This window comes from Girardinichthys multiradiatus, chromosome X, assembly GCF_021462225.1.
Source record: "Girardinichthys multiradiatus isolate DD_20200921_A chromosome X, DD_fGirMul_XY1, whole genome shotgun sequence".
Classification (NCBI taxonomy): Eukaryota; Metazoa; Chordata; class Actinopteri; order Cyprinodontiformes; family Goodeidae; genus Girardinichthys; species Girardinichthys multiradiatus.
In genome coordinates this window covers 19,400,538-19,410,697 of record NC_061817.1, presented here as the reverse complement: position 1 = coordinate 19,410,697, position 10,160 = coordinate 19,400,538, and the positions used below count along the sequence as shown (strand labels likewise).

The 10,160-nt window shown below is 37.4% G+C and overlaps 1 protein-coding gene across 10 annotated transcripts in view; it reads left to right on the top strand.

Annotated features, from left to right (window-relative positions):
• The window catches only part of LOC124862407 (septin-9-like), a 111,928-nt gene that overhangs the window by 82,832 nt on the left and 18,936 nt on the right, over positions 1-10,160 (top strand). The window contains exon 1 of one of the 10 annotated variants that reach the window (XM_047356305.1): positions 3,485-3,591. The exons of 8 other annotated variants lie outside the window; for them this stretch is intronic. The gene's annotated coding sequence lies outside the window, so the exon portion shown is untranslated. One more of the 10 variants, XM_047356304.1, reaches the window with a different exon arrangement.

Here is a 10,160-nt window from a genome sequence, read left to right as displayed (position 1 = left end):
TGGAGTTAAATATCCTGTTAGAAAACCTTTCAAAGCCTGCAAAAGTCTCGAGACTGGGGTGAAGGGTCATCTTCCAGCAGGAGAACAACCCAAAACATACAGCCAGAACGGTTTAGATCCAAGCCTGTTAATGTTACTGAATATTCCAGCTAAAGTCTGGACCTAACTCTAAGGGAGAGATTATGTGCCTAGACTTGTAAGTGTATGTTTAAAAACTCTTCTTCCAATTTATCTGAGCATCAGGAAGATAATCCCTTTCCATGGAGGAATGAGCCATGGTTTCAGTCTCTAGATGTGCAAAGCTGGGAAAGACATAGCCCAAAATACGTCCAGCTGTAATTGCAAAGAAATGTGGTTCTACGGATAATTGACTCAGATGGGCTTAATGCAAATACATGCCACAGTTTATTTATAAAAATAAATAGGAAACTACATACTATTTTCTTTTCACGTTCCTATTATGGACTATTTTATGTTGGTCTATGGGAAAACCTCCAAATAAAATAGAAAATACAATGTGGTTATAATGGGACAAAATGTGAAAAGTGAGTCATTCCGCTAGGGGCTGTAGATAATTTAAACAAGGTTCAGACCCTGGATCTGCCTGGATTTCTTTGCACAGAAAAACAAAACTGCATGTGTGAAACGTCCTGAGCAGCTGCTATGAACTCTGTTAGTGGTCTGCCAGGCAGTCCTACGCTCTGCCTGCCAATACATGACAACATCGTGGCTCAGAAATGTCCACAAACATCAACCCATGACACTGGCTTTCTGTTACTACAGTATGTCCTCATCTCCTCAAAACAGGGATCATTGATCTTTAAACACAATGGCTCCCAACAGCAGGGTCTTTTAATAAAGAAGTGTGCCAAGTTTTGTTGGATTAGACAAGTGATGAATGACTCACTCTGCATGCATGCAGGGTCAAACAGAAGTCTGCATCTCTAAGGAGAAGCTCAAAAAGAGAGAGGGGAATTATTTTAGAAAAGGATTATTTTAACCTGCAAGTAACATGGTACCATGTGTCACTATTGGTAGTTTGTGGTTAAATCCTGCAGTGATTGGGCTGAGTTGAGGTGTCTTTGACAACAGTGTTTTACAGGCTTATTGAAAAGGTCAACTGAAGGGAATTCTCTTAAAGAAATATGATGAGTTGCATGGAACGGGAAGAGTTTGCAAATACACAAAGATTAAATAAAGCCCATCTACAATGATAATTTGCCTTAACAGTAGAAAAACTCCTAAATAAACAAATAGAAAGGATTTTACTTTGGTTTTACCCTGTATGTTAAAACATTCTTAGATAAACTGGAGCAATATTTGAGCAATTATGCACATTTAATCATGTCTGTATTATCTGCAGAGCAACATTTATAAAAACAAAGCTTCAAAATCCAACAGGATTTCCCTCTTTTTCTTCTTCAAACCGTGAAGTAGAGAGCAGCTTGTTAAACTGTCAGGTTTTATCTACAGTTTTAGTGTCTCCAGTTAAATGTAGCATCTGTGTGTGTTGAGGTGAAGTCGAGCTTAAAAGAGGAGCGGTCTAAAAGAGAGTGGAAGGGTTTCCAAGGAGGGAGCCATTACTTTTGGAAAAAATTAGGTTTTTTTTCTAAATTGTAAAACATCAAGAGCTGGGGTTTTTTCCTCCATATTTTGTCTGGGTGTTTTTACCAGGCACATACTGTATGACCACCTGTGTTTGTGTTGGCGTTTAATGCAGGTGACTAGGTACATTAAACATTCATTGTAGACTAGAAGAGCTTTTTTTCCCCCAGAGAAAACACAAATTAATCTTGTTAACTTAGTATTCCCTAGTTTTTTAGTAATGTGTGTGTTTCTGCATGTGTAGCACTATAGTTACAATCATACTGATGCTTAAGTGGAAACATAATTATACTTTGGAGGAGAACAGCTGGCTCCCTTACCTTTTAATTACACAAACATGCACCTAAAGATAAATAAAAAGAGAGGCTGGTTTGTTTAAAGCTAAGCCATTGCTATTTAGCAGATATTAAAGTAGTGTTAAATATTTGTTTTCTTCATTCTTTTTAACTTTTAAAGTTAAACAGTCACTCTTATTTTAAGAATTATGACTACAAAAGCACCAGATCAGAGTTTTGTGGCCCAGTTTTTATAAAGCTTTGATTGGCTGGATTTGGCCAGTGCCGATTTCTCTGTAAGAAATATAATTAACAACATTCAAAGTATTTTTTTGTAGTTTTCCTGCTCTGAATAGTCAATAACTGGCTGCACATTGCTTTATATCTGATTGTGCTATTTTTAATAGCTGTACATTGTTTTTTCTTATGTTCAGCCTTTTATTTCTTGTTTTGTCTTATTATGTTATTACCTTTGTGTGAGTCTGCATTTGTTTGTCACTGTACAGCAGAATGTCTCCACTGAGGGACAATAAAGGATGTCTCTATTCTAAATTTGCAATGATTTAATAAAACTAAGTAGTATAGTTTTTGCAAGAAAGGTATTCTTAAAATCCAAAATATAAAAATATCTCGCACATTTACCTCAATAAAAAAAAGTACGATTTCTCTTATTTTTGTGGTCATTTGTTTTCTATTTTCTTGTACTTAAAAAAACAATATTAAAACAATATTTTCAGTGAAAAGAACAGGACTTGGGTCGGTCTTTGTTCAAAAACACTTCTTGTATTTTGCCAAGTTAAATAAATGGTTGCAGTCAGGTCTGCTTTAGAGCAAGAGTGGCTGGATATATGTGTTCCTGTTTAATATAATACTAAATACATGCAAAAAGCATGGTTATTAAAGGCGAGTACATTTCCTATTTTAAGAATATTCTAATTTGTTAGTGAAATTCATGTCCATCTTCATTTGCCAAACCAAATTTGTACCACTCTTGACTTTTGGTCGGCTGGCTAAAGAAACCAATTCCAAGGGCAGTCAATGGCCTCCAGACCACACCTCGGCACCCCTGAGGTAGGCCCTTACCTTAACTAGAAAAATAGTTCCTTTTAAAATATCTTCTCACGACTTTTGTGTTTCCTATGACCTTATTTCATCACTACATCTAGCTTTCATTTGTCTCCACACAGTAACAACACCCACACCAGTGTTGGTCATAGTCTGGCCCATTAACATTTTGCTAACGGACTTTCACTGATCAGAAATAGATTTAATTTTCAGTTTTGAACCAACTGCTTGAGCTAAGAATTGACAAATTCCAGTAACCAGTTGAGTTCTCAGAGCATCTCTTGGTATTATCATTTTTCCATTGTCCCACAAAGCTATGAGGTACTGATATATTAATAATAAAGTTATTTAAAGGGCTGTGTAGACACACCTATACAATCCATGTTCCTTCCTAAACTTTGCTCCTGGCAAACAGATAATACCTCTTTGTCTCTGTCCACTGTGATCTATTTTGTTTTCTTTCTCTGGAGAGAGGTGGGGGGGGGGGGGGGTTTGAAGGAAATGGGCGGATCTTGGTGCTATTCATGCTGAGTCACATGGCAGACTTGAGTAGGAGGGCCAAGCAGGGATCTGCCTCTCACTGGTGCTCTTCACTTCAGCAGGGGACAAGTCATTCTCACACTTGCCCGCACACAATTTACACACGGTAAGTGCTTTACATACCGGCAGGGGAGTGCTTGTGTGCACGCATGTAAGTGTGGGGGTTTCTAAGAAATTTGTTGGAACTCAGCGGTTTTTTTTCCTCCTTGGTCTGTTTTTCTTCTTCCCCTGAAGTGGACATCTGTTTTGGAGTCAAGGTGATAAGTGATTTATTAATGTTGCTTTTCAGCCTCTGTATTCATGTTTAGAAACATGGTTTTTAATTTTAAGACATGATTCGTAGGTGCAGCAATCAGCTCCTCAGTCAGTTGAATCTTTTCTCTGCGTTATGAAAATATTTTGCCTCTTAATAATTGAGTTTTTTTGTCGTCCTGATAATTTTTAAACTCTGGAAAGTAGATATTTGCAAAGTACACAGCAAACATGGTCAGTTTTAATTATTAGACTTTCTTATAACCAGTATTGATCGGTTAAGTCATTTTCATAGTTTCTAATAATAAAAACTTGCTAGTAATTGTGGAGGAAAATCAAAGGATTTCTATCTGTTTTGTTCTGAGAGTTGTTTTGATGACCCTCTTTCAGATTAAGTTTCTCTTCACATTCATTGTTTCTTCTCTGCTCTGCTGTCTCATCTCTCTGCCATTGTTGCGGCAACGGTTTCTGTGTCTCGGCTCTCTGTCATCCCGGGCTTTGTTGCTCACTGCTCAAGCATTGCTGTCATAAAATCAAACCCTTGGAAAAGCCCGATCACCCCTCACCTTTTATCAGATAGTCGTCAGCCTCTGCTTTGCCTCAGAGGCATTCAGTGCACACACATTTACACACACAGAGGGCTGTTGAAAGGAGCTCCTTTGTGGCCCCTTAGCATTGCCAGGCAGGAACAGACCATGGCCTTTCACCAGCGTTTAATGGGATGCTGAAAAGTTTATTACCTCCTGTGTCTTTGTGAGCAAGACTGTTGGTGATCGGAGTTGGATAACGCAGCCTTACTGGAAGTTAGTGTCATAAATTTGTAATGCAAAGCATTTTATGAATGCAACCTGCACTCTGTAATCATAAACTGTTTTGATTCCAAAACCTGTCAGTTTGCATGCTATGTCTAGAGGGCACAAGCTGTAAAATATAAACGCTTGTTTCGCTTTTACACCAAGACAACATTTAATAAAGTGAGGTATGAATGGTTGCAGCTTTATTGTGGTTGTAGTTGGCATTACCTGCATCTGTCATGAAGGTGTGGGGCAGAGAAGAGGTTAAATGACTATGATGCAGACTGTACTGTAACAAAGTACATCTATAATCAAACAACTTTAACATCAAATTAACAATGCTAACAGTGTCAAGAAGACATAGGTCAGTTAATGGCACTGAGGTATAAAGAAGTTATATCAAAAAAGTCCTTTTAATAAGATTCCAAACAAAGTGATTTAATGATCGGTGTTCTTATTGCCTGTTTGAAGCATAGAATACCACAGCCCCTCCCTAACCTCTTGCTGTGCACTTTTTTTTAGCTGGCTGAAAGAAGGCTTCTACACTTCTTTTGCTCAAAAGAAAGACCAATTTGATCATTTGTAAAAAAATGTCTAGTTATTTAAAAACACAGATGGCCATGGTCTAGAAACTAAAGAGGCCCACCCATCACTCTTGTTAATGAAGCTGTTTTTGAAACTACCGTTGCCAACACAGAGGGGCATGCTGCCAACTGCAGACAGCCCCTCGACTATTATTAGCTGGTTATTTGTTTCTCTATAAAGATGAGAACAGCAAATAGTTGTTTTTTGTTTTTTTTTACAATAGGTTTTTGTAAATGATTTGTATTAAAATAGCATAATAATAGTAATCTACGATAATTTAGCAGCAGTGTCAATCGTTAATCCTTTTCCTGTTTTATACAAAATAAATTAGATCATGTTGCATGTTTTTGCTTTAAATGCTTGTTTAAATACTATAAAACCGCAGTGTTTATCATTTTATAATGTGAAACTCAACATTCTCGCCCATGCCTTCTGTAAATTATATTGTGTGGAGATTTAAAATCAGTTTTTCTTTAAAGCAAACTGAAATCATCTTGCTTCTGTCTGTCTTATGAGCTGACATGTGCGGATTGTTACCTTTACCAATATACACACGTCTGTTCTTCAAGAGGATGCAGAGAATCTTCCTAAACTGTTTAATCAAGCAGTAAATTTACTTATATACAGCGTCTAAAACAAATAAAATCCACCTTGGGTTGTAGACAATCAATGCCCAGTACTTTGGGCCTCTGGATCTGTTGTTTCTGAGTGCACTCTTGAGTTTTGTATGTGGGTCAGTCACGGTCAATAAATACTCATCCTGATGGTCTTGCAGAACATCCATCACGTCAGACTGTTGTTTGCTGCGGGGCCTGGAGACCTTTCTGATTACATAGTTTAGCAGACGTGTTGTGATTGAGTTATCTATTCTGGATTGATAAACACATTCCTGATTATCACCTGTTGTCCACATTATGTTTAAAAAAAACAACTTTTCATTATAATTGCAAACTCTTTTGATCAGCCGTACCTCACCCCATCACAAACAAGATTTTTACAGATTTATGGTCATTCATTTACATTAGGAGGTAAAATGCACTCCTGACAGTGAGACATGTCTGTCTTAACATTTGTTGAGGTCAGCCACATTTCTGATCTCCTTGGCCCCATGGATCCATACTTTGACAGCCAACCGTTTCACAAAGATAATTCGACCCAATTACTAAGATAAACATTACCAGAGCCAGCTTAATGACACTAACCTCCTCTGGCAGTGAGTGACTAGCAAATACTGGGTCGCTAATGCTTGATTTTAGCTTCTTTTCCAGGGGATGTTGGATGAAACAGTTTTTGGATTCAAAGATTTTTACTTAGAAAAGCCCTTTGCTGTCCTGCTGACTTCAGCTGACCACCTCTGTCTGTGATTTAGCCAAGATGAACCATTTATCTTGTGGTTGCAGCAGTTTCTCAGAATAATTGTGTTTCTGACCTTCTAAACAGTTTTGTTTATATAAAAACCACCATTATTGTGACTAAAATACTTTGCCATAAAGGAAGTCTGAATTTGGTAATTGGGTACCTCCTTGAACTTACTGGCTGTATATTATGATGCAGAGCCCACTTTGCCCACAAGCCCCCGGTTACCCTAGTCTGGGTAGATGAGCAGACATGGAAATCAAATCATAGAATGATTTTGCTCATCAAGGATGTCATATCTGACCGGGTCAAAGCCAGGAATGATCAATGTCTGGAATGTGGTTGCATTAAATGTTTCCGTTGTATACTACGCAAAGTTTGTCTAATTTTGATTAAAGCTCTGCGAGAATCAATTAATATTTTTCACATCTCTTGATGTGGATTTTCTCCTTCAGTAACTTTTTCAAATCCACGTTGCATTAACAATCCAGTTCTGGGATGGTGCAGAAACCTCCAGGACAAAAATAATAATAAAGAAAAACATTTAAAGAAGAAAGCAGCTCAACCAGACAGAACTTCTGTTAGCAAATTGTACCACCAGCCTTTCTGAAAACTTCAGTACATTCACTTTGAGATTTTTCAGGACCTTTTTTAAAGAAACTCAATTACAGTTCAAGACTTGAATGAGTTTTTTAATCAAACTACAAACTACAGTTTTAGGACCAAAATTCTTGTAACTGTTTCTCCCAAAGGCTGAAGGCACAGCCTTGTCATTTTTAAACAACATACAATAGCACCCAAATTTCTCAACCAGAACTAAAAACTTAAAACGGCAATGGGAGAAGCAATGAATTAAATTTTAAGATGTAATTAAACAGTTATTGTCAAAACATCTGGATATATTTAAGCCTTGTACACTCTAATAATTGAATTTTGAAATTCAGGACAGTTGGAAATTCAGGACCCTGCAGGATTCTTGTTTTAACGAAGTCTTCAATTTTCTTTTGCTTTAGCTCATCAGAAGAGAGTAGACATCAATTCAGTTGTATGAGATATATTTTTCCTCTTTAATCTTGAATTGAATTGTTAGGTTTTTCACTGTTTATACTTTCAATTAGTAGTATTTATAAAGAAATGAGAATCCTACTTTTTCTGTAAAATAATGTAAAGGTAAAATAAATGGTTAAATGGAATTAATATCATTGATGTTTTTTTGATTTCGGACAAACTGTAATGAAACAAACATTTTGAAGTGGCTTATATTTGCCACGAGAACATTAGAAAATGGACAGTTTCAGATAAACTGACATTTCTTCAGGCGTGTCTATTTTTCCAAAGCATAGAAAATTCCCTCAACTGCATTTATGTGAGGAATGTTGTTCTGCAGTGGAATGGCTTTCCATAATTGTAGATGTTGAGATAGAAATTATACAAATGAGTTTTGGATTGGTTTGTCACTCCATGACATTCCTGCATGCACTCGCGCACCTTGTACATCGATGCATGCTGGAGTTTCATATTATGCTCACGAAACCTGCAAGAATGCAGAGAAGTCCTTTACTTGTGAGCATCTCGGTGTCAGAGGCAGCTGTGAGGAGACTAGAAAGACAACAACTCTCTTATGTACCACCAGTCGGGAGACCGAACACATTCCTCTGACAGTTGAGACAAACCTGTGGGATCCGGCTGTCGTTACAGAAATTTGCATTTCTTTTGAAGCCTAGCAATAGTTGTTTGTATGTTATATAGTGTACAATGAAATGAATCACAAATAAACATAATAGATACGTTACATGGATGTGACCCAAGCTTAGACCCTGCAAGGCAAAGTGCACATTTCTTCATTGAGGTGAAGGATCAGGAGTCTGGGAACTCAGCTTTGTTACACAAACATTCTGACTTTAATAACACAACTGCCACTACACCTACTTCCCCCTTTTATTAAAGGATAGACTGCCAGGGGCTGGAAAGTGTTTAAGCATGCATGTTTGTCAGCCATAAACCCATATGGTTTGGAGTTGCTGATCAGTGCTGGAGTTCATCTGCTGGGATCGCAGCATCTTCTCTCCTTATTAGAAGCGTTGGAAAAGTCTGGAACTGGGGAATTTTGGATTTTATCTCCATGAGCATAATTTGCAGCAGCCCACAATCTTTTCAAGAACGTAGCATTTGGATCTCCTTCAAACTGAATCCAGCAATGTTGAGAAGAGATTTATTTACAGGCCTCCTTTGTCTTGTCTGAGAATGTAAATACAGTTCAAAATAAGCAGATAGTTTTAAATGAGTCTCATAAAAAAGCTTTTAGGGTATGAGTTGTCTTATTTGTTTGACTTTGTGCTTCATACAAGCACTTAAAGATTATTTCTTATTTCTGGGCTCTTTGTTCACTCAGATTCAAAATAATGGTTACATGAACAAAATATGCAGGACAGGGTTCCTCTATTTGTCATTTCCTTTATGTTGGCCTTGTACTATTGCCTTTGTATGCATAAGTATGATGGTACAGGTAAAGGTTATAGCTGATAACTTATAGTGCCTTGCAAAGGTATCTCAACCCCTTGAGATTCCTCACGTTTTATCACTTCACTACTTCAAACTTAAATATGTTTTAGTTTAATTTTAACAGTTTACAAAAGTACAAGGAAAAGCATACATGGTTTTCTTAATGATTTTACCAAACAAAATCTGAAAAGTTTGATTTGTGTTTGTGTTTAATCCACTTGTTTCAAAATCTAAAAAATCCAAAGCAAGCCCTTTATTTCAGAAGTCCCCTAATTCAGTGTTTTTCAACCCTGGTCCTTGAGGCACACTGCCCTGCAGCTTTTAGATGTTGGTCTACTCTTACACACCTGATTTGGATCATTGCAGTTCAGGAAAAGCCTGTTAATCAGCCATTAATTGAAATGAGGTGTGCTGAACCAGGGAAACGTCTTAAACATGCAGGGAACTATGCCTCGAGGACTAGGGTTGAAAAAACACTGACGTAATCAATAGTCCACCTGTATATAATTTATTTTCAGTATAAATATAAATGAACTGTGAATGCCTCAGAGGTTTGTTGAAGAACAATAGTGAACAAACTGCATCATATAGACCAAGGAACATGGCACACAGGTCAAGGATAAAGTTATGGAGAAGCTTGAAGTAGGGTTAGGTTAAAAGGCTATATCCTTAGCTTGGAGCATCTCACTGGACCCTGGTCAGTCCATCATTTGAACATGGAAAGAATATGGCACAGTTCCAGGCAAACAGAGAATTGATCAGAGAAGAGGCCAAGAGGTAACACTGCAGAAACTGAAGAGCTCCACAGTTCAGGTGGGAGAACATGTGACAAATGCTGCGTTTTCTTGTTGTGAAACCCATGTATCATTTTACTTCCCCTTGAAAATCATGCACTGCTCTGTCAGTCTGTCTCATAAAATCCCATTAAAACACATTGTCAGTGGTTGCACTGTGACAAAATGTGGAAACATTCAAGGAATGTTGACATTTTTAAGGCACTGAAAGTGATGCAAAAAATAATCGGACTTTTTTCTGACCCATCCTCTCTGTAAAATGTCTGCCTTGCTCCTTAAATAAAGCTTTTAAATCCATTATGTCTTTCCAAATAAAATATAAGGGGCCCACAAATTGTATCCTGCTGTTCTAAAGGTTTCCAAACAAAGCAGACACTTTATAGGATGAGAGT